Source organism: Pseudonaja textilis, chromosome Z (genome assembly GCF_049901715.1).
Source record: "Pseudonaja textilis isolate UNSWEBS1 chromosome Z, rPseTex1.2, whole genome shotgun sequence".
In the NCBI taxonomy this organism is placed as follows: domain Eukaryota; kingdom Metazoa; phylum Chordata; class Lepidosauria; order Squamata; family Elapidae; genus Pseudonaja; species Pseudonaja textilis.
The window spans coordinates 103,191,891-103,214,742 of record NC_142008.1 but is presented as its reverse complement, the minus strand read 5'-3'; the positions used below and the strand labels follow the sequence as shown (position 1 = coordinate 103,214,742).

The 22,852-nt window shown below is 40.3% G+C and overlaps 1 protein-coding gene across 2 annotated transcripts in view; it reads right to left on the bottom strand.

The window, feature by feature from the left end:
* The window catches only part of LRRC4B (leucine rich repeat containing 4B), a 137,712-nt gene extending 115,116 nt beyond the window's left edge, over positions 1-22,596 (bottom strand). For both annotated transcript variants that reach the window (XM_087918186.1, XM_026710784.2), the window contains exon 1: positions 22,232-22,596. The gene's annotated coding sequence lies outside the window, so the exon portion shown is untranslated. The remainder of the gene's footprint in view (positions 1-22,231) is intronic.
* Between the last annotated feature and the right edge of the window lie 256 nt (positions 22,597-22,852).

Below are 22,852 nucleotides of genomic sequence, written 5' to 3'. Positions count from 1 at the left end.
TAACTTCTTCTAACAACCGGTTCTCTGAACTGCTCAGAATGTTAACAACCGGTTCTAGAGAATAGAGGCGAACTGGTAGAATCCCACCCCTGGCTGTAGTGCCACCAGATTGAACCCTAAGGTCCAATCTAGTGGCAGCATTAGGCTAGCTAGGGCAGTGGTGCCTAAACTTTTTCAGATCCCGTGCCATTAACTGTGCACATGTTCGTGCTCGCATGCCAGCACCCAGAAGGCAATGCAGGCTGCCCCCTGCGAATATGCGTGTGATCCTATGTGCCGCATATATCTGTGCATGCACATGTTACCGCCGTGCGTGCCATGCATCTGCACATGTGTGCACAATCCCCCTGCGTGCCATGCATCTCTGCACATGCACGTGATCCCCTGTGTGCACTGCATGTCTCTGTGCATGCGCATTCATCTCCCGTGCATGCGCGTTCATCCCCCCACACCCCTCGCATGCACACCAGATACCCAACAATCCACTGGCGTGCACACATGCGTAGTGGGGCTCTTCCAGCGAGCTCTCACGTGCCGGCAGAAGTGGCTCTACATGCCACTTCCAGCACGCATGCCATAGGTTCGCCAGCATGGGGCTAGGGTAATCTGCACGGGTCATAGCAGTGGTGGTATTCAGCAGGTTCTGACCAGTTCTGCAGAACTGGAAATTTTGACTAGTCCGGAGAACTGGCAAATACCACCTCCGATTGGAGATTTTACAGTATTCTTCTCCTGCCACGCCCACCAAGCAACGCCCACAGAACCAGTAGTACAATTTTTTTTGACACTACTAGCACACGGTTGTTATTTAAAACTTTCATGCTTGGAACAGATCCTGTCTGCACTGCCTAAACTTGAAAATTATTTGAAAAGTTGAGGAAAAGAAATAAGCAGACACGTCAATGCCATTGCTTGCAAAGGCATGGAGGGAGAAGATATTTAAAAAGAAAAATAGTTCAGGAGAAAAAAATCAAGAAAACACCCAGATATGAATAAGAGGAGGACAAGGACCACCATCAATACCAGTCATAGCGAGAGGGTATGTACCTAGGGTATATATATCCTTCATGTCTCAGCTTCAGTTTCTTCTAAGAATGATGCTTTCTCCTTTCCTCTCTAGAGAAACACAGAAACTGCAGAAGGTTGGATCAGTGGGGCAAAGTGAGGGAACGTCTCTCTCTCTCTCTCTCTCCCTCCCCCTCCCTCCCCCCTCTCTCTCCTGCATCTCTCCCAGGTAATGGAATTCAATGGGAGACAAAGAAGGCACAGGGGTGACAGGCCATCGATAGAGGTCAGAAAGAGAAGATGAATCCAGCCCCAGGAATCAATTTCCTATCTCGCTTTCTGGTCAGCACTAATTTTGCCTGATGTGCAGCAGCATCTTTGAGGAGGGAAAGGTAGGGAGGGGAGGCTAGCTTTTATTATGGATAAGGTGCAAAGGCGGCATCAGCATTTGGCAATGTCATTCCTTCCTTTCATATTAAGGCTCCTGGTCTTGCCATTTTCAAAGAAGCCAGGCCTCTTGGCTTTCAAGTGCTTATCCCAAGATGGAAGCAAGCAGTTAGAAACAATCATATGAAATCCATAGGTATAGCATCAAGCCATCTTGGCTAGTAACAATGCATTAGACGTCACTGTTCTATTACATTAAAGAATGCAAAAATCAAGGCTCCTTCCAGCATGCCTGAGGTCCACTCTTTGTGGTAAAAACCTTGCCTTCCTCTCTTCCGATGACCTTACCAAAGCAAGACTCAAGGCAAATGTCCAGGATCCCACACAATGTGCCTTAAGTCCACTTGACCTTATTATGTAAGAGGAGCCCCCTTTCCTGATTCCTGACTATGCCATTATTATTCTTGACCACTCTACACCACCCATGGGAAGTCCCTTGTGGCTTCAAGAATCCAATCATACTCTTATTATGTAATCACTCTGCACCACTGCAAGGATTTTAGATTATTTTTCACTTGGAATCACTCCACGTTTTCTCCCTGTTATATCTCTGTCTCCTTCGCAAATAATCCATAAGGAGAGAAAGATAAATTGTTCTATAATGCCTTCTCATTGTTAATTTTTGGAGCTCTCCATCTACAAGCACATGGGAGCTTTTTCTTTCAGAAAGACTGCTGTCCCCTGAACTTAGGCTGAGCATGAAGCAGTGCTTAGCCAGGGATCCTATTAAATCAGAGATAAGAAAAGTTGCACCTTCCAGATTCTGCCTCTGTCAAGGAAGATGAAAATCATATAGTGGTCAGAATTCTGACTTTTACCCCAGAAAGGCAAGAATTCCATCCCCTAAATCAACTTGATCTCCTTTTACAATACTTTACAAGTATTTTCATTTTATCCAGATTTTCACTCCCAGATCCCTAAATTCTAATTCTTCTTCAGATGTCCAAAAGTTCCTTTTTGTAATGTGTCTCTTTTGAATCTCAGCCATATCCATATAAAATACTAAACCACATGTTCCCTGTCAACTTGTAAAACATTCCTACATTCCTTTGCTAAGCCAAAGTTAACAAAGCACATTTAAACAAAGCAAATTTAACAAGATGACCTGGTTCATCTCATACATTAGAATAGTATATGCTATATTTGTGCTTGGAGTATTCGTTTTAGCATAGTGTAGGAAACAGTCATCTTTAAACCATATGTGCTTCAATTATTCTGTCTTAGCATGCAAAGCGAACATAGCAATTGTGCTTTTTAAATTTGGTTTATGTATTGTGTGAATATAGCCAGTATGGTTGCTTGATTTTGGCTTAGTGTACTGTATCATTCTTTGACCTTCAAAGTCTCTCTTTTAGTTCTGGATGTTTAAGGGAATGAAGCAAACACATTCATGTTCACAATTGGGGACTCTTCCCCTTTAAACACACACACACACACACTCAAACACCAGATGTCCCGGGATTGGTTCTTTTATAAGCACACTGGAAAATTCTCAAAGTCCTTGTCCAGATTTTATCTTCCTTCTCCCATCCACTTTGATTAGTCCATGCTCTCTTTTCAAAGGAGTCTTGATCATCCCATTTATCCTCTTCACACACACACACACACACACACACACACACACACACACTTCCATCCTCATCTGCAATCCTGCCTCCCTCTCTCTCAATGTCAGTGGCTAGAGGCAACCAACGGCTGCTGGCTGGGCTGGGCTGGGCCAGGCAAGCACAGATGTGAGGTGCATGGAAATGAACTGATGCAAAGGAGGAGCCCACCGCAGAGGTCTGCCCAGTTCCCTCCAGCTGAACAGAGTGAAAGAGAGAGCGAGACTAGAAGGAAGCAGGAGGGGGAAGGAAAAGGGTTGTAGCTGCCAGCTAGGAAATGGTCTTCCCTAGTGATATTCTCCCCACGTTCCTTGGACCCACAGTGAGGGAAAGAGGAGCAGAAATTGAGAAACATTGATGAGGGACTGCACCTCTCCCCTACCATATGGGAACACCAGGACAAGGACACCCGTAGTATTTGACACGGTGGAAGCAGTAATAGAATCCCAGGTGTGTGTGGTGGGGGGAGGGAGGGAGGGAGAGAAAGGGGGAGAGGGAGAGGATTAGAATTGACAGGCTGCGAGGGAAGAAGAATTTTGCAGAGGGTGATCTGCTTTTTATTCTCATTGTTCAGATATTTTTATATTCACCTGCTCCAAATCTCTGGTCAGAGAATCAATTCCTCCCCTTCCTGATTGGAATTTTATGTCTTTGCCTAAATTTCCCAGAATTACTCTTAATATCATAGTAAAGGATGTATCCTTTTTGCAACCTCCCTTCAAAAGCACCTTTTTCTAACACACACACAGCCTGTTTCCTGGAGAGTTTCCCTACTCTTCAAAAGCACCACAACATTTAGCCATTTTCCCCCAAACTTGAAGCCTTTTTCCCCCACTTACACAATCCCTAGACAGATGCCCCAAATTTGTGCCACCAAAATCCAATATCAATTGCAATATTTTAGCAATATCTTCATTTTTTAAAACAAGCAGTAACATAGATGACCTAAGTCTGCAGTATATTTAAATTTATCAAGGGGAAAAAAAATGCAGAACAAATTCTACCCTTCTACACACACAAACACACACACACACACACACACACACACACACATATATAAGCTCCAGGGGTCTAAATAATATTATAACACACACACACACACACACACACACACACACACACACACACACACACAAAGGCCTTAGCTGCCAAAGGTTTGCCTACTCAGAGTGTTGTATGAATCCAGCTATTGTGGCTTATTCAAGAAGCTATCATTATAGTAACATTCAAACAACGTATTTATTCTTGCCAGTAAAAGCCTAAATATTATATTTGCATAAACCGCCTGTTTCCCTGAAAATAAGAGCTATCCAAAAAATAAGACCTAGCATGTTTTACATGGGTGCCTAATATAAGCCCTACCTCCAAAATAAGCCCTACTTAAGCGCATTCCTTCTGGTTACTTGCAGTGCCACCGCCATGAGGAAGGGGGTGGTGGAGCTGTCCCATGAGCCCCACACTGGCTTACCCAGGACCCCCGCAGCCAGGCCATCCATGCACCAACACCTGTCTCTCAGCAGCAGCACCAGCAGCCATGTGCAGCAGGAGCCCACATGGCCACTGGCCCACTTCTGCTTGTTCGCAGCCACAATGGAGCAGGAGGCTGAAGCAGGTGTCGGGGTGTGGAGGGCCCTGAGGTAAGGTGGTGCAGGGCTGCCCGCTCCACCACCCCCTACCTCATGGTGACATCACTGGTGTACCGCACAGCCTCCTGCCCCACTGCGAGCAAGCAGAAGTAGTGAGCCTCCCATAGAAGGGGGAAAATAAGGCACCCCCTAGTGCTTATTTTAGAGCCCAAAATAAAATAAGACCCAGTCTTATTTTCAGGGAAACACAGGTAATTGTCCTTGTCATTAGGTAGAGTGTATTTATCTGGGTAATTCTTTTGTGTTGTGTTAACTCAGCCAAGTCACTGTTCTGACTAAACCAAGAAAATCAGTTAATTCAATCAACATGATTACATTATTGCATAAACCCAGATAGTATTTAAGCTCATGATCTGATTCTGGATAAGGCATCTTTCTCGTCTCTTCCTGCAACATATTCAACCCTGCCCTCTCTTTTCCTTCAGGCAATTCATCATTGTCTTTCAAAATCATAGAAATAAGGATGGCAGGATCCATGTTTCACCAACTATTTTTATAGTCTTCCAGATGTTGCAAAGAGGTCACATCCCCCACTTTCATCTTCTTTCGTTTTACTCCCTATGCACGTTCTGTAAAATCCACAGGGCAGAATTGGGGTTAATGCCATTGTGGACAAGTTCAGGAGGAGAGATGTTACCACTTCCCACTTATTTTCTGCCCATTTTTCACCTTCCCGTGTGGCTGCAAGGGATTAAAATTAACACAGCCATAGGCACTGCAACGGTCCTCATTTTTCACTCCACTAATCTAAGACTTCTTAGATAACCTCATTTTTTCACACAACTAATCTAAGACTTCTTGATCTCAGAAGAGACACAATTTAATTAACCCCACAATCTGTGGTGTTTGCAGAACATGGCTGATTTGGGAAGTTAGTTTAACCCTATGCAAGAAGGGGACAGTTAAGAATCAAGTCTCCAAAGTTAACTAGGGCAATCCTTCCTCTATATTGAGAAAGTGAAGCATATTGGAGAACAGAACCTTTGAATGTCTAACTGGTAGGTTACACCTATGACTGAGCTGAAATGGCCTTTACTATTTAGTCATTAAGTTGCTGTTCTCCATTTTAGTAATTAAGGAGTCGGAATGCAAACCATGGTACCAACTTAGTAATAATAGAATCGGCTTACATCTGGATGGTGGCTCCCCAACACACACTCTCTTTCTCTCTCTCTCTCTCTCTCTCACACACACACACACACACACACACACATTCCACAGTGGTGCCAATGAAGATCTGTTCCCATTATGTTGCTTTAAGTCAATACAAACCTGCAAAAGGCTACCTACCTTTGTGACTTTTGGAGAACATGACAAGGAAATGGAACAAAACAGATGCCATAAATGTTGTGAGCACTTTAGATACCCACACTTTAAAACTCTCCTCATACACAAGCTGTAATGTTGCCCACTCATGGAATGCTCTTCCTGCGATACCACACAACTCTTGCTTCAGCTCTTGGGTCAACAGAAGTTGTTTTTAATTATTGTGTTGAAGTTCTAATGAAAAAATTCATCTTTATTTTCACCTCTGTGAATGTTCCTGTCAAAATTTCAGATCTGTTCTGTGCAACTATTAGAAAGATAAGAACCTGCCTTCATTTGCACTTGGTCATCCTGAAAAAGAAAAACAAGGACTAATGCTCTGTTTTGTTTTAATGTGAAAGGGGTCTTGTTACATTCCATTACAGGGATTAAAAGTAGGTCTGCACACTGAAGATTTCTTTCTTTTTAAAGCTGAGCTGCCCAGTTGTTAATCAACCTGCAAATTTATAAGCTACATTTATCATTGTCTAGTTAGGGTAAGATTTGACCTCTATCAGTCATTTGCTCCCTGTATCTATGCTTGATTTGTCTAAATCTGTTATGAAGTCAACTAGGCCAATGAGGAGGAACAGAACTGTAGCTCTCAACTCAACCATATGCCTTCTGTTGTCTCATTTTCTTCCCTTACCTTTTCTAGCCAGCAATCTGCTGCCAAAATCATATGTTTATGCTAGTGTCCCATTCACATTCCTGATTTACTGCTTTCAAATTTCTACAGCTGTTTTCCCAGCTCATCAAGGGGTCACCACACAGGTTGTGGAAACTGCATAGGTTATTTCCTATATATCCTGTATTCCAATGTACCTAAATCTATGAGTTGTGTTCCTTCACTTTGACCTGCCACATGCAGTCATCTGAAGAACATACACGTCGACTTCCTACCATTGCAGAATTTCTTGTATTTGCATCATCTGCTATTTTGTGCATTTTGTTTCTCGACTTACATCAGATGAGTAGGGTTTTCTTTTACTTCTTGTCCAGTATTATAGTTTTACATGCAGTAATAATAAGAATAGCTCTGATCCTGGACTTATAATGTATAGTTAATGTTCTAGATTCAAACTTTACTCAAAGCCACATTTGCACCAGAGTCATTTCTTCCGTCAAACTGTAGTATCACTTGGATTTAGATTTATATACTGGGTGCTATTATTTCAAAATTTCTCATGTGTAGTTTTAGTTTATAAATATGTATAACCTGCCCTTCCTTGAGAAATCAGGTCAGCTTCCAACAGTTAAAATGTTTTGAAGATTTTTGAAAGAATAGCAATGAAGATGCACTAATGGGAAACAATAAATAATATGTAGAGAGAAAAACAATATGAATTGGTTTATCATGTATAACTCCAGGGAGAAATTAAAAACTTGTTTAAATAGACATGAATGAAGTAGCTGCCTAACTGAAAGCAAAGTGGTGAAAAACTTCATTAGGAAGTTTAATAAAACTGGAGCCACTATTGAAAAGATCCTGCTTTGTGTGTGTGTGTGTGTGTGTTTGTGTGTGGGTATACTGTTGCAATTTTGATTCTTGCTTTGTGTAACATTTTAATTCATAGTTTAGTTTTGCCTTAGCACATTTTATGAATTATGATCATTCAGTTAAATAATTAACCCATGGCTTAGCACAATGGGCAAACCCAATCTGAACATACTGAAAACCCAGGAAAGGTACTGTCTCAGTGACTACATTTCTAGTGTATTTTGTTCTAAGACAGAAATCCTGACTTTAAACAATAAGCTGTGTTTCCTTTACTTAATTATGAAAGCACAATTTATGTGTTATCCACCCACAGATGCAGCCTGCCTCTTAGCCATATAATGAAGTAAACAAACAAGCTAAGTTAGTGAAACTGGAAACAGTTTATAATTCTCACAGAAAGTCTTGATCTTCTTAGGGTGCAATATACTTTAACCCTGGGTTTAAATACTAGAAAAAAACGATTAGCCCTTGATTTGTTTCCCTAGTCAGGCAATGATTTATACAGATGTTGGCATATCAAACCAGGTGCTCTGGTTTAGACTGACATGTAATTGCAGTCATTTTCAAAGGGAAGTTTCAGGAGACTGGAAACTTCTCCCTCCCATCTTCTTAAAATTATCTGTCGATTGTAAAATATAGTTTAAATGAGCTCAGGTGCAAGTCTATCTGCCAATCTGAAAATAGTTCCACCTAGAAAAATTCCTCTGACTTTTTTTCAATCACTTCTCAACTAATTTGATGAGAGGACATTTTTTTCTGAAGCTTATTTTGAAAAAGAAGAATATTGGAGTGAAATTGCTATGGGTAGTGTATTATTGTGTAATTTTGAAGGAATCCAGGTGTGGGTATGCAAATATCTTTATTCCTTATATAAAACCATTTTCCCAGCATCTGCAACTTCCTTGTCTTATGATATAGTATTTCAATTCAATCCCAAGATTAAAAATATATATCATGCCAGATTTCCTTCCAGAGCCTTTTTCAGATTAGAAATATTGAAAAGTTAAGAAGGATTCAGAGTAGTGGAAAGAGGTGCATGGAAAATAACAGCAACACAGTAACAGCCTTCCACCAGTTTTTTAAAGCATTACAAAGAGAATATCTTATCCTACAAATAAGAAAGGGAGAGAAAAGCTTGTTTCACAGGGGAACAAAATGTCTGTAATATTACAAAGCAAATTTCAGCACAGCACTATCTCAAATTGAATACTTTGTGCCTTCATATAGAATGTGAATTGGGTTGTGCAAATGGGAAAGGGAAAAAATCTACTTTTTATTCTACCTTCTCTTCTAAAAGTACTTGTATGTGGGGGGGAGCTGTTTGATAGCTGGAAGTTATCTTTGCAGAAAGAGTACCGGAAACTGCAGTGGGTGGAGACCTGATCCAAAGTGTGACATAAAGATAATCCTTAAATAGTGACCATACAACAATGATGAAAAAGTAACTTTATGATCAATCTTCATATTTATGACCATCATAGACCTACAAAGGAAAGCTGAAGGAAGATTATAAGAACAGTTGTAGTTAACTTAGTAACCACTTAGCTTAACACCTGAATTGCTGTGCCGATTGCTGCCACTAAACGAGGATTGCCTGCACAAAAAAATGTCATTACCTTGAAAACTAGAGCCTTGTGATGCTATGTAGGATGTGCTGGAGCATAGAAGGAAAAATTGTGGACAGTAAAAAAAGTAAAGCTTTCATTCTTTTCCTAGCATATAAAACTCTCCATTTAACATAAAGGAATGTGCATTCCAACTTCACAGTATGTACATATCCTGCTGAAACCAGTCACGCAATATTATTATAAAATATAAGGGACCAAGCAGGCCCACTCTTCACCTCTCCATTCAGAATGGGACAACTTATCACAGATTATTCCATGCAGGATAACTCAGCACAATAAATGTTATGCACCACTGTTTCTTTGGCATCATTTCCATTTTTGTCAATGGAAATGATGGCAAAGAAACAATAGTGGATAACATTTATCACATGGAGTTATCCCTCATGGAATTGTTTGTAGCAAATTGGCATTGCCAGATGGCCAGGGTGGATTGTCCAAGGTGAATTGGCTGTGACAAGTTATCCCAGTCCTATATTCTACATTTCAACTAAAACACCTCTCCCTGATGTTTTTCATAAGCAACAATGGGAGACAGCTCTCACAGTACAGTTGTTTGTATTTTAGTTCCTAATATCTATAAAATAAAAGCTGCTTTCCAGGAAAATACAATATGGATCTAATAATGCAATAAAATGTCATGTTATATATGATAAAATTTCATTGATACCATAAAATAAAATAATCCCCATTCAGAATCTAGCAAAATGATTTTGTTAACAAGGAAAAATTAAGGGAAAGACAAATATGGTCAAAATAAATAAAAACATTTATTTACAAACTGATCAGTGTAGTGTATTTCCTGTCCATTTTACATAAATGCCTTTTAATTTTTCAACTAGTCATTGATTTTCATGAACATTTCTGATTTCTTAAAAATTTTCTCCAGTCCATTGATTTCTATTACTTGACTTTTTTTCTCAGTTGCCCTCATTGGCGCTCTTCTTTGCCTAAACATATAATATGCCCTCATTGTCTAATTGTGTAACTAGATTTTGACTGGATATGGCTTTTTTAATGATTGATAGTTACTATGAAATGCTCCCATCAGATGTAGTGGGATATCCATCCTATTCACTCTAAGATCTCCGATTGGATAGGATGCCCAATATCTAAGTCTGCAAATCAGAAAAAAGGTATGAAACAATTGACCGGGGGAGGGGGAAGATGGATAACTATTCTCATATGATCCACATTTGCTTTCCAGAATAAATGTGTACTCTGTCAAAACATCAGTTTTGATCATAACAATCAAGGATGGGAATGAGAGCAGAAAGCCACTGGGAGGTGACTGCTCTAATTTCCACTTTTAGAAGTCCCTTCAAACTCTGAAAATGGGCCAAAAATGAGTCTGGAAAATTTTTGCCATCAATCAAATATCTAAAACAAATCTAAATCCAGGTCAAAAATGCTCAGTCCCATCACTTTCATAGATGTTACCATAAACGAAAGAATCTTCTACTATGGATAGTGTCACAGGTCAGGAGACATAATTGTAACTCATGATCTAATAGAAATTGCCCACTTTTGCCATAAAATTATTAACTAATTGAGAGCCTCTGGGGTACTGTACACATAGGGTACTGTACACACACGAGAGGGAAAGAGAGGGAGGGAGAGACAAAGAGATAGAGATGGATTATATTACCTTTTTTACTATCGACCTCTTCATTTTATAACAATTTGCTAACACAAAATAGACACAGAATTTTTTTTAAATGCAATTCATATCATAGCAAGCTTTGGGGTGTATTGCCACGAAGGAGATGGAAATATTCTGAGAAATTTGAATAATGATCCCCTTGTGACTGCAAGGAGAACATATATTTTGCAAAACACTTTATATGAGCCCACATATGCACCTACAAACACACACACACACACACACACACACACACGTACAGAAGGTTTTCTGATACGTTCTATGAGAGAAAGGTTTAAAATTTAGGTATTCTGCCCTGGAAAAAAGAAATGGAAAATTATACTAGCAAAATCTTGGCTGGGTTTTGAAAACAACATCAGACTTTTCATTGCTGATTGAAAAGCCCTTACATATTTTTTGCATAAAAGAGAAAAAAATGAACTTATGATTTATGGTGTAAATGAATAGACAGGATAGATCATAGAAAAAAGAGAGTTATGTTGTATCCATAGACTAAGTCTATAAATATTATTGCTGTTAAGAAGATATGGAAGGTACTTCTTTTTATCATTTTTTCTCTCTATTTTACTTTTATGTTTTTTTCTTACACGTTTTCTATTTGCTTGCTTTTTTCTTATGTTATACTAGTTTCTATAGGAATGTAAAGGAAACTTTTCTCTTCCTTTGTAAACAAATATTTAATTTTAAAAAAAGAGCTTGAGCTCAGCTGAAAGTCACACATATATATTCAGGGATTTCTTTTTCTTATTTATTCGTAACTAACAATGTGTATTTAAAGAGACACATAAGGATCTGCCTAGGTACAAGAGATCCATCATCTAGAAGTGTCAAACTCAATTTCATTGAGGGCCACGTCAGGGTTGTGTTTGACCTTGGGGGCCAGAGTGGGCATGGCGAGCTTGATGTCACTGTGGTGGCCCAAGTGCTCTGCCAGCTAAAGCAGAGCTCAGGTGGGCCTTGAGTGCCTCTCCAGGCCCATTTTCAGTTGCAATGGCCTCCTGCAGCCCTCTGCCAAAGAAAACAGCTCCATTTTTGCTGGCAGAGGGCTGCAGGAGGCTGTCACAACCAAAACGGGGCCTGGGAAGGCTGCACACAGCCCTCAAGACCTCCATTTTCATTGGCAGAGGCACCATAGGCTAGTCCTTTGCTGTTTCCAGGGTGGCCCTGCAGGCCAGATCTAAGCACCCCTCAGGCCAGGTCCGGCCCACAGGCCTTGAGTTTGACACCTCTGATTGATCTAGAATCATGACAGCCATTTGCAGACTGGGCTGCCAGCAAGATCCTGCTCTATGTGGGAGCAAAATAATTGCATCTCATTATTTGGAGTTGGAATCCTTTCTTTCTCTACCCAAAATTCATACCTAGATTCTGGTAAGTAACAGACCTGGATTTGCTTACCAGCAACACCAGTGTAAAGAAACAACTGATAAGAAATCACGCAGTGTTTGCAGGGTTTTCAGAAACACCTGCCTGTGCATAACAGGAAACAAATCAGATAATAATGGATACAGATGTCCTACTAACCTAGTGATGGACACCTACTTTCCTGGCCAGCTGCAGGACCAATGTCCCAATGGAAAAGTAGTAACAGAAAGGAAAGGACTTTGGCTTTTTCTACCCATCCTCAGGCTTAAGAGGTAGATTTTAAGTATGGGAATGAAAGCAGCAAATCTTTGGGAAACAAACTAACTGCATTTCCATGCTTTAAAAAGAAGATCAGATCCTTGGATAGCAATATGGTGTTTTAACATAATGGTATGATTTGGGGACCACTTCAGGGATCTGGTATGGGGAGCTGAAGTTAGAAAAATCGAAAACTTTTTGACATCCAAAATGGACTTTTGTTGATAAATTTCAGCAGCACTGTCTCAGGATGCTAAGGAATATAAATGAAATGTTTCATGACTACATGTATTCCATCGGTCATGGGTGACCAGTCCTGTAATAGTCATGGGTGACCAGTCCTGTAATTCAAGGAGTCACAATTCTCTGAAATATGGCAATCAAAGGTTGTTAGATATTTTTAAAAAACAGATCCCCAGGTTTCAGGTGTACCATGGCTTTGAAAAAAACAAAGAGTATGGAGGAACAGTTGGTAAGAAATCATGCCTTGTTTTGGGGCTTCTCAGCAGCATCTGCCAGACAGGGTAGGAAAAACATAAGAACAGGACATGTTGAATTTCACCTAGTCAATTATATTTTTCACACACTGCTGCAGAGGCATATAGAAGCAGAAATAATATTCAAAGTTGAAAGTTGTGCATAGATGGACAATTCTGATCTTTACCAGAAGTATGAAAGAGGGGCACCGGCTTTGCTTCTAAAAAAATCCCAGAATTAATCACAGATATATATATTTTTAAGAATTATATAGCAGGAAAGTATCTGTATTCTTGCAGAACAATTGTACTTAATAGACCTGGATTCATGGTTATATTCACAAAACACATTTAACCTGTTACTGATTTACCCTACTTTCTGGCTTCAGACACTACACTGAATCATAAATTAATCACAGATATTGGGTTAGCACAACACTCTCAGAATTAAACAAGGTTAACAATAATTTAGTATATTTTGCAAATGAATTTCTTAGATTCTCATCTGATCTGGCTAAGGTTGCTTGGAGAGCACAACTATTGTAGAATATTATTTATTTATTTTATTTGTCAAATGCTTGCAATATAATAGAAATAAGAATAAACATATTGTTGTTTTGTGATCTGAGTTTGCATCTGAACAGTGCTAGTCTATCATGCAGACTATTGTACCACTCTTGAGACTGCTGACTGATGGATCTTAATTGTCTTATACTATACAGCCTTTTCCATAAAATAACAAATGCAAAAAGATCTTTTTGCCTTAGGCCACTTATCTGGCACTAACAAATTTATATGAACAAATTTGAAATAGTGCTATGCTAGTCTGAGCTGAAATGTCTCCATTCACTTTTTAGTTCCTGCTAATTCAGCATCTCTCTACTCCTATAATCTCCCCAAAATATCCCCAGAGAATAAGTAACACCTCACTATTAAATGTTACAGAATGGGGAAGTTTTATTTAGAATTCCACTTCCCTTTTTCTCTCTCTCTCTCTCATATACCATACATAACTGTAGACCAGCCAATCACTACAGCTGGTCCTGGATTTACAACCAGTCGCTTAGCAATTATCAAAATTACAACAGATCTGCCAGGGTACTTATGACCAGTTGCAAAGTGTTTATGGCTGCCCCATCAGTCACCTGACTGCCTTTCACACACTCGGTAACTGGCTTGCATTTACAGCCATTTGCAGTGTTTTTTTAGTTACATACTAGCAATAGCACTCAGACTTATATACCGCTTCACAGTGCTTTACAACTCTAAGCGGTTTACAGAATCAGCATATTGCCTCCAACAATCTGGGTCCTCATTTTACCCACCTCGGAAGGATGGAAGGCTGAGTCAACCTTGAGTGGGTGAGAACTGAACTGCCAAACAGCTGGCAGCCAGCAATCAGCAGAAGTAGCCTGCAGTACTACATTCTATCCACTGCACCACCACAACTCTTAATAATGTTTTACAATATTTTTGCCATATTTACTTCTGGTTTTCAACAAATCAGCCCATAGGGTACAATTAATTCACTTTTAACAACTACTGTGTTCACTTAACGATCATCACAAAAATAAGGTCATAAAATCAGTCATGTGGGCGATCTATTTTATGACCATCATGACTTACCATCATAATCGGCAGGATCCATTATGGTTGTAAGTTGAGGACTACCTGTATTCAGTGGAACAACTTGCCTCCAGAAGTTGTGAATGTTGCAACACCGGAAGTTTTTAAGAAGAGATTGGATAACCATTTGTCTGAAATGATATAGGGTTTCCTGCCTAAGCAGAGGGTTGGACTAAAAGACCTCCAAGATCCCTTCCAACTCAGTTATTCTGTTGTATTCTGTAGTCAATGGGTGTGACCCATTCTTACTGCTTTGTTTGAGGTTTGCTCGATTTTTGCTACCTCAGTTTCCCCTCACCCCCTAATATTTATTATGCTCAGGTTTTTTTCCACAACTTGTCCATAAGAAACAGAATTCAACTCTAGACTGGGAAAATGAGAATATTATGGTCCTAGCTCAAGGGTTCTGGATATTACAGAATAACAAGAAAAAGCACTCAGGAAGAGCACTATACAATTGCCTTGTTAATAAAAGTATTCATTCCTTGTTAATAAAAAAAAATGGGGGAACAAAAATTATTTCCAAGACTTTTCACGATCTCCCTGTGCCAAAAATTTCACAAACAATTATTACTCTGTTGTAAGTTCAGTTGAAAATGTTTACTGGGTCTGGGCTGCAGAAATCCAACTAGCCACAAGGAGTTGAAGTTTTCTGAATCACATTATCGCCATCTGCTGGTCATCTGGATTACTGTGGCCCAGAACTGGTAATTTATTTTGTATTGAGTATCCATGAACACCACTGAGACATATGCAAATATATTTGTAGCTGCACCTTAAAAGTAGCTGTTCAAGATTCAACCCTATTTTAGGGCCTGTTCATGTGATCAGAAAAGACAATTTCTTTCTAGGAACATAGTGGAAAATGTCAGGATAATGAAATAGTGACGATGATAATGATTTGATTTCCCAAAGTCAAATTTTGCTGAAATGTAATGGATACTAATGTGATTCTGCAGCCATTCTGAAAGACAACTCATTTCTGGCCACTTGGGAGATCCCTCGCCAAAATTACTTGGTAGTCCACCAATCACCTTCAGTTTAACGCATTCTGAGGAATCCTGCAAATTCAATATATTTTTGTAAGGAATAAATGTACTCCAATGGTTCTGATGCTGTCTTTTTTCTTTGTTGTTGTTGCCTCTTTCAAGTACATATAGGCACATACATAAATCATTGCCTCCCAAATGGTACAAAATTAGCCCCTTAGGAAAGTTAAGAGAACTGATTGATTCCCAAATAACAGACCCAATTTATATTGTGCTTGCATGTGATCAAAGAGAAAGTTGGTCCACAGCTTTGCTCTTTCAAAGGAAAGAAGTCATCTCAGTTTTTTAAATATATATAAATTGCCACTTATAATTCCTTACCTGACAGTCTTGGCGTTTTGTGTAACGTCAGCTATAAGTCAGTAATACTGAGAATAAATGTTTCAACTATTTGGCAGAAGCCAAGGAAAATAAGAGAAAATAAAACTGAGATCCAAGAAAACAAATTGTATCATTTTAATTGATTTCAAAGTGATTTAAGTGGAGACAATACTTGTAATGACTTAGTCAGGAAACAACAGTCTCCCAATGAAATTTTCAGGAGTAACAAGGTGTCTAACTTGGTATTTAAGGAAGATAACTAGACAAACAAATGAGAAGTTTTCAGACTACTACTAATTACCCTCAGGCAAAAATAAAATTGTTAAGGAAGGCAACTGTTAAGTGAATCACACCCAATTTTATGACCTTTTTTTACTATGGTTGATAAGTAAATTTATTACGCTTGTTACATGAATCACACTTCCTCCATTAAGTGGAATCCGTTTTCCCCCACTGATTCTGCATGTCGGAAGCCGCCATGGAAGGTCACAAATGATGATCACACAACCTTGGGTGCAACTGTCATAAATACAAGCCAGTTGCCAAGCACCCAAGTTTTGATTACATGACCATGGGGATGCTTAAAGGGTTGTAAGTGTGAAGACAGGTCAGGTCATTTTTTGCAGAATCATTATAACTTTGAATGATTGCTAAACAAATAGTTGCAAATTGAGGGTTACATATATCAGTACTTATTACAAAAAATCAAAATTAGAAAAAATTCTCATTGACAACTTTTGGCGATTACTGGATGGCCGACAATTGTCTAAATATCCTTAATTAGTATATAATCCTATACCCAGCAGTCTGCAGCTTCCTTGGCTTCCAGGTTAGGTGGGGTGTTGGACTAGATGACCTACAAGGTCCCTTCCAACTCTGTTAATCTGTTAAAGGACTTGTTGCCATTTGATCCAGTTGCTGCCAAGGAAGACTTGAGGCCACGAGAATCCTCCTTAATAAACTCACCTGATAGATGCCCTCTTGATACATATCTCCTAATATGTTATATGTAAGAGCTTAGCTGAACATCTAAAATGATTTCTGCAAGAAGACTGCATTGTCCTAGACTGGCGATTGGGCATAGAATTATAAATTTATGCTGAGTTCATGCAGCATGTTAAATCCTAACAAAATAGAATTATTGTATTCACACAATTTGAATGCCCAGTGAAGAATCATATTGTGGCTAAATATGAGAATATGGTTTCCAAAACAAACTGAGCCGCAAACTATTTAAACCCCAAGTTAGCTTGCTTTAGAGTGTGAACCTACCCATGTAGGTGGTGATTTAATCTGCTGAGTGCAATCCACTATTCCATGTAGAAAGGTAGATAGCTACTTTCATTCCCCACAAGATGATTAAAATGCCACACCATCCTTTTATTGTAGTTTCCTTCCCTGCACTTAATCCTGTACGAGACAGTTTCTTCCATAGCTTTCCAGATCAAGCAGACATATAATGAAAAAGATAGAGATTGTTTACAGAGGAGGGGAATCAAAATTACCTCTTTCCTTTTTCCTAAAGTGCAGCCACCTCCCACTGGTGCCTTGCAGAGATACATTTCCCATCATATGCAGGGGGTAATAGGATTGAAGCCCAACACTCTGGGTGACCCATGTTAGAAAATACATTTTGACCCTGCTATAGTGACTAATATATACTGTCTTGTATCTTATGGACAAAATGTTGGGGAGAGAATGAGAGAAGCAGCAACCAAGGCAACATCTACTTTGGGTTCTCACTCTTTTCTTTTCATCCCTTTTCTTCTAGCTCCCATTGCCATGGCAACTGTTTCTAGCACATGCTCTTGGCCACTTTTTCTAGTAGCTGTAGCTGTGTAGAGTTTTATATTTTATACATATCATATGCAGAGGTCAAGCAAACACACTTTAAAAAATGCCCCAAATTTATGTATACAGGCCAAAGCCCTCACAGTTAACAATTCGACTGTTTGCAATGCTAATTAATCCCGAAAGCATCACCAGTCCTCCATTTGGCCTGCCCTGACATTAAGCAGCAAAACAGGCCTCCACCTCAAATCTGACCCCCACCATTCCCCCTTGAGCCACAGCAGCACTCACGGTTGTAAATGTGTGCCACAGAGAGACATGCACACACCCACAGTATGCTCCTTACCAGATGGCTGCACAATATTCTATTTTCATAAATTATCATGATCTATATATGCTGGAATACATCTCTCTTTCCTTCACAGGGCTGTTGAGTTCCCTGGGAGGGGGTTGAAAGCTTGGGTTTGGGTTATCCTGCAGAACCATCCCACCCCCAGCCCCCAAAAACCCAATAAATCTGCAAGAAAGACAAAAGTAACTATCAGTTGAACCAGAATAACCCAGTCCAGTGCCTCTTTCCCAAAGGCATTGGATTAGTTCTCTTTATCTTTGACTAGCTTGTCCATGGATGCTGGGAGCTGTTATCTAATTCACTTACTAGTTTCTAATAACATGTTAAATCTGAGCTAACAAGACAAAATGGCTGTGTCCACATTACGTGCTGCACCCAAACAAACACACCACACCATGGCTTACTGGAGGGGGTTCATCCATATATACACTCAATAAATCATTGGGTTTCCACAGTACAATACAGTGAAGTCAGCTAGCCAGCTCAATTGTAGCTTACTCTACAATTTGAGGAATGAACCCTGCAGAAGATGCCTATATTGGAGAATGCTAGTCTAAATTGACCAGTAATTTGTACCTAAATAAGCATTTCCTTCTTTTATCAGCAGTCCAATTCTATTATCCCCTTTTTCATCACTCTGTGTAAAAAACTTCACCCCATCCCACTACAAAACAATTTTAAGTAGTGTGGCCCTTAATCCTTGAGTATCATCTCCATCTTTCACTTCCACATAACTTTATAGGATTCTGATTCAAAGATGCTTCACCTTGCCTTTCTACTCATATTTGTTTCCTGTAGGGGATTCTTGCTCTTCCTCTTCTGTATCCCATAGAAGTGTCCCAAGCATTCCGATTTCCTAGCCAAGTAGCGACCAAGCCCAGCTTAGTTTCAGCCAGGGATCAGCACTGCAAGCCCTCAGTCCGTGTTTAAGGAACATCTGCCACATTATTGTCCTCAAGAGGCTCTTCTTTTGTGTTTGGAGTTATGCAGCTGATTATGGTAGCCACACAAGACAAATGCAAGAGCCCCAATCACTTATCATTCATATGGGCAAGTTTATGTTATGAATACTGACAAATAGACTAAAAGGGAAAAAAAGCCTGCAGGTCAGTTTTCCTCATTTTTAAGAAGAGATTGGACAACTGTTGTCTGAAATGGTACAGGGTTTCCTTCTTGAGCAGGAGATTGGACTAGAAGATCTCCAAGGTCCCTTCCCAACTCTGTTATTCTGGGTATTCTTCAAGGGCCTGGACTGTAGTTCCCAGAATTCTCAACAACCACCATATTAGCCTGAGATTGTGAGAGGTTCTCCTATCTAGAAGGCAGCTGGGTTGGGAAAACCTACTTCAGATAAATATTTTGCTACAGGCCTATCCCAGATAGTTCAGAAAGGTCCTTCTGTGAATCCCATAAATCATTGGACCCATATTTATTTCCAAGTCCCACATTAATGTAAGATCTTCCTAACTCAAGCACACCTTTCAATCTCTGCAACTGAGGATGCACACAAGCTGCATTCACACAATGGTACATACTTGAATAATGTTGGATTCATTTGGTGTGATTTTGTGGCTTAGATTGTTGTTTGAATCCAACATGTTTGGTTATTGTACTTTACAGTTCAATATGTTGTGCAAATTTGGGAAATGGCTTAATTTAATAAGCTATGGATAAATATTAGAAATTTCTCGCACCAATTGCCAGTGCAATGTAGCCATTCCTTTCAAATCCATTATAGCAACATCGCACCAAAAATCTTTCCACAAAGTAGGCCAATGTCTCTCAACCTTGGCAATTTGAAGATGCTGGATGGGGAATTCTGGGATTTGAAATCCATACATCTTCAAGTTACTGAACTTGAGAAACACCAAAGTAGACTAAAGTTAATGTGATAACAATACAAAATTGATTAGCTTTTAAGTTATCCCACTCTCTTTGGATTTTTTTTTTAAATTGTAAAACATTAGCATGGCTAACAATGCACTTCACCTAACCTCTCAAATAGTATCAAATGATATTCTGAAAAGGTGCTGGGATTGCAAATCATAGTTTTCACAGCCATAGTACAGTTTTGTGTAGTCAAATTAGTCTTTAGCTATGCTTTCATTTCTGGGAGTTGCAATCCCAACATATCCAGAGAATACCAGATCAGAGAAGGCTGCTGATACACAAAGAAAACTTCATTGCATGTAAATGTGCAATCATTTCAAATTGCAGGTGTAGGCTTGCATAATTAAATGCCTCTCCATTTAAGACCCTGCACCCAGAATAGAACATATTAGGGTGAAAAGTTGTGGTTAACTTTCTCTGTAACACAGAAGTTGAATTTGTACAATACATTTGATCCAATCCAGTAAAAAATTAGATGTTATCTTTGATTCATGTTAACCTCGGTCAGTTTCCTAATTAGTTTGTGGATTAGCATGGGAAAATCCAGCTTCTTTGATGGAATGTATGTTACGCTGTATAGTGTGAAGCCAGAAATGGTTAATTCAGTAATCAGGTTAAACATGTGCAGGTTAATGCAGCCTGCTTGCTTGCTTGCTTGGAAGAACAGTCAGTCATGTGTTTTCCCATCTGCAGCATTAAGTGATAGGATCCAGGCACAGCTTTAGCCCTTCATCAGCTGTGAATTAGACCCTATGAAATTTCATGTTGATTACCCATAATACACAATGACTAAAAATTAAAATAATTACAAGGAAAGGGTGAAGTGAAGAAAGCATGGGGAAAAAAACCAACAGATAAGGACTTGGAGTTAGACAAACAAACAGCCAGTATGTAACAGTGAAAGGAGTTTGCCATTGCTTTTTTTAAAAAAATCCTGGCAAATATTCAAGGCAGCTAGCAAAATTTGAAAATTGGGAATTTTTAATGGGTAGTGTATGAAAAAGTGGGGGTGGCTAGTTTAAATATAGCTATTCTTATGATCTCTATTTTTCAAAATATTAAGATATGGTAAAATGCCAATCAAGTGCAAATAGGAAGAAGCCTTGCATTAGCCAAATCCACACAGAGAGGGCTATTAAAGGCATTGAATTAAGTTATAGAGGAGGATGAAATTGGCAATATCAGTCCTTACATGAGAAAAAAAATGGAGGTTCTGGGTAAATGGAGAAAAAGGAAACTCCAAAATCCATAGAGGATGTAGAGACTTTAGCTCATGGAAAATGAATCAGATGGACATTTCTGATAGCTTCATACCTACTTTCCCAACTTAGTATTCTCTCTCATCATCCTATAGCCACACTAATTGGGAGGGATCAGAATCATATATCTGGGTGATATCATCCAAGTTCCACAATGGAGATAGAGAGGGTGAGATAGATACTTCTCTGAACTTACTTTTTGGTACATTTCTTCATGGGACCTAACAATCTCAGGACGATTTCCCTGAAAACATCCACGGTTTCCAGAATGTCATTGGAATCCAAGCAGAAGAGGGTTCTGGCTCCTGGAGTGAGACTCAGACCCATTGGCAGACAGGCAATAAGGGAAGGCTTGTAGTAAGACAGGAAGCAGCCAGCCCAGAGATGCTTGTTGGAACCAGGCCTAGATAGGGATATATGGGGCTCCTCAAGAGGAATTCTCCTCCCATTGAGGGGGTGTGGTATCAGACCTGAGTACTAAGCACAGCTTGATGGGAAAGCAACGTGTGTTGCTATGGGAGCAAGCAATGAAGGGGAGGGGGCTGAGCCAGTGGAGAGCTCTATAGAGGACATAGTGGCCGAATGCTTGCTAGGAAGATTTTTGGGGTGGAGAAAATTAAGTGGAAAATAGTGGATTGGGGATATTTGCCTGCAGCATCAGGAAGGACAGAAGGGGGTTGGGTTGCCAAGTATAGGGGGAGGGGGGAAAGGAGGAGGTAGAAGTGCAGCATCTTTCAGCCACTGAGCAGGGTATAGATGGTGCAGTTTCCATAGCAACTTCCATCCATCATCCTACTTCTCAATTCCTATTAATTCCAGCCTGCCCTATTCCCCCCTCCAAAAAAAAAAAAATCACTGTCCCAATCTAACCTTTTCAACTCCCTACTTCATTCATATTCTTTCATGATAAGGCATCCATCCTGCTGCATGTACCATCTCTCATCCCTTTGCTCAGCTGGATCATGACCCTTTCCACCCTCAAAAAAAAAGAAAAAAAAGAACCCACCCAACCAACCATCTAACCTCACCCCTTCATCCCCACACTCACCAAAGTGGGGGGCGTCGCGGAGACAGCATCCCCTGCTCCCCCTCTTTTCCTGATAAGGTTGGCGAAGACCGCTGTACCCTCCTCCGCGTGCCCAGTTGGGGGGCAGAGAGGGGCGAGGCTGCGGGCTCCCCCGGTCCCTTTATTGCTTGGGCTCCATAAAGATCCCGGAGCAGACCCAACTGGAGCCTCGCCAGAGCCCTCGGGAGTGGGCGATGGAGAAGGGGGGAAGCAAGCGAAGTGGAGACCTGGAAGAACCCACTGGTCCTGGCGGCTCCGACCCGACCCGGCTGCCAAGGAAGAAGCCGACACAAGCAGGCAACCAACCAACGACGTCGGGAGCGCTGCAGCAAAAGCGCTCCTGCGAGCAGCAGAGACGGGAGTGGAATACTAATAGTGGAGGGGGGTGGGGGTTGAGGAAGCGGGGAGGGGGGCAAAGCGGGCGGGGCGAGAGTGGTTGAGCCAAGGAGGAGAGCGAGGCATCCAGAACGAGATAGCGCGCCCCGAAGGGGAAATGGGCGCAAGACGCAGCCAAGGAGAGGAGATGGCATTTGGGGAGGATTTTGGGGTGGGCCGGAAGGGAGAAAAGTCTGGTAAGTAAGTGCTCGTGACAAGCTAGAAGCC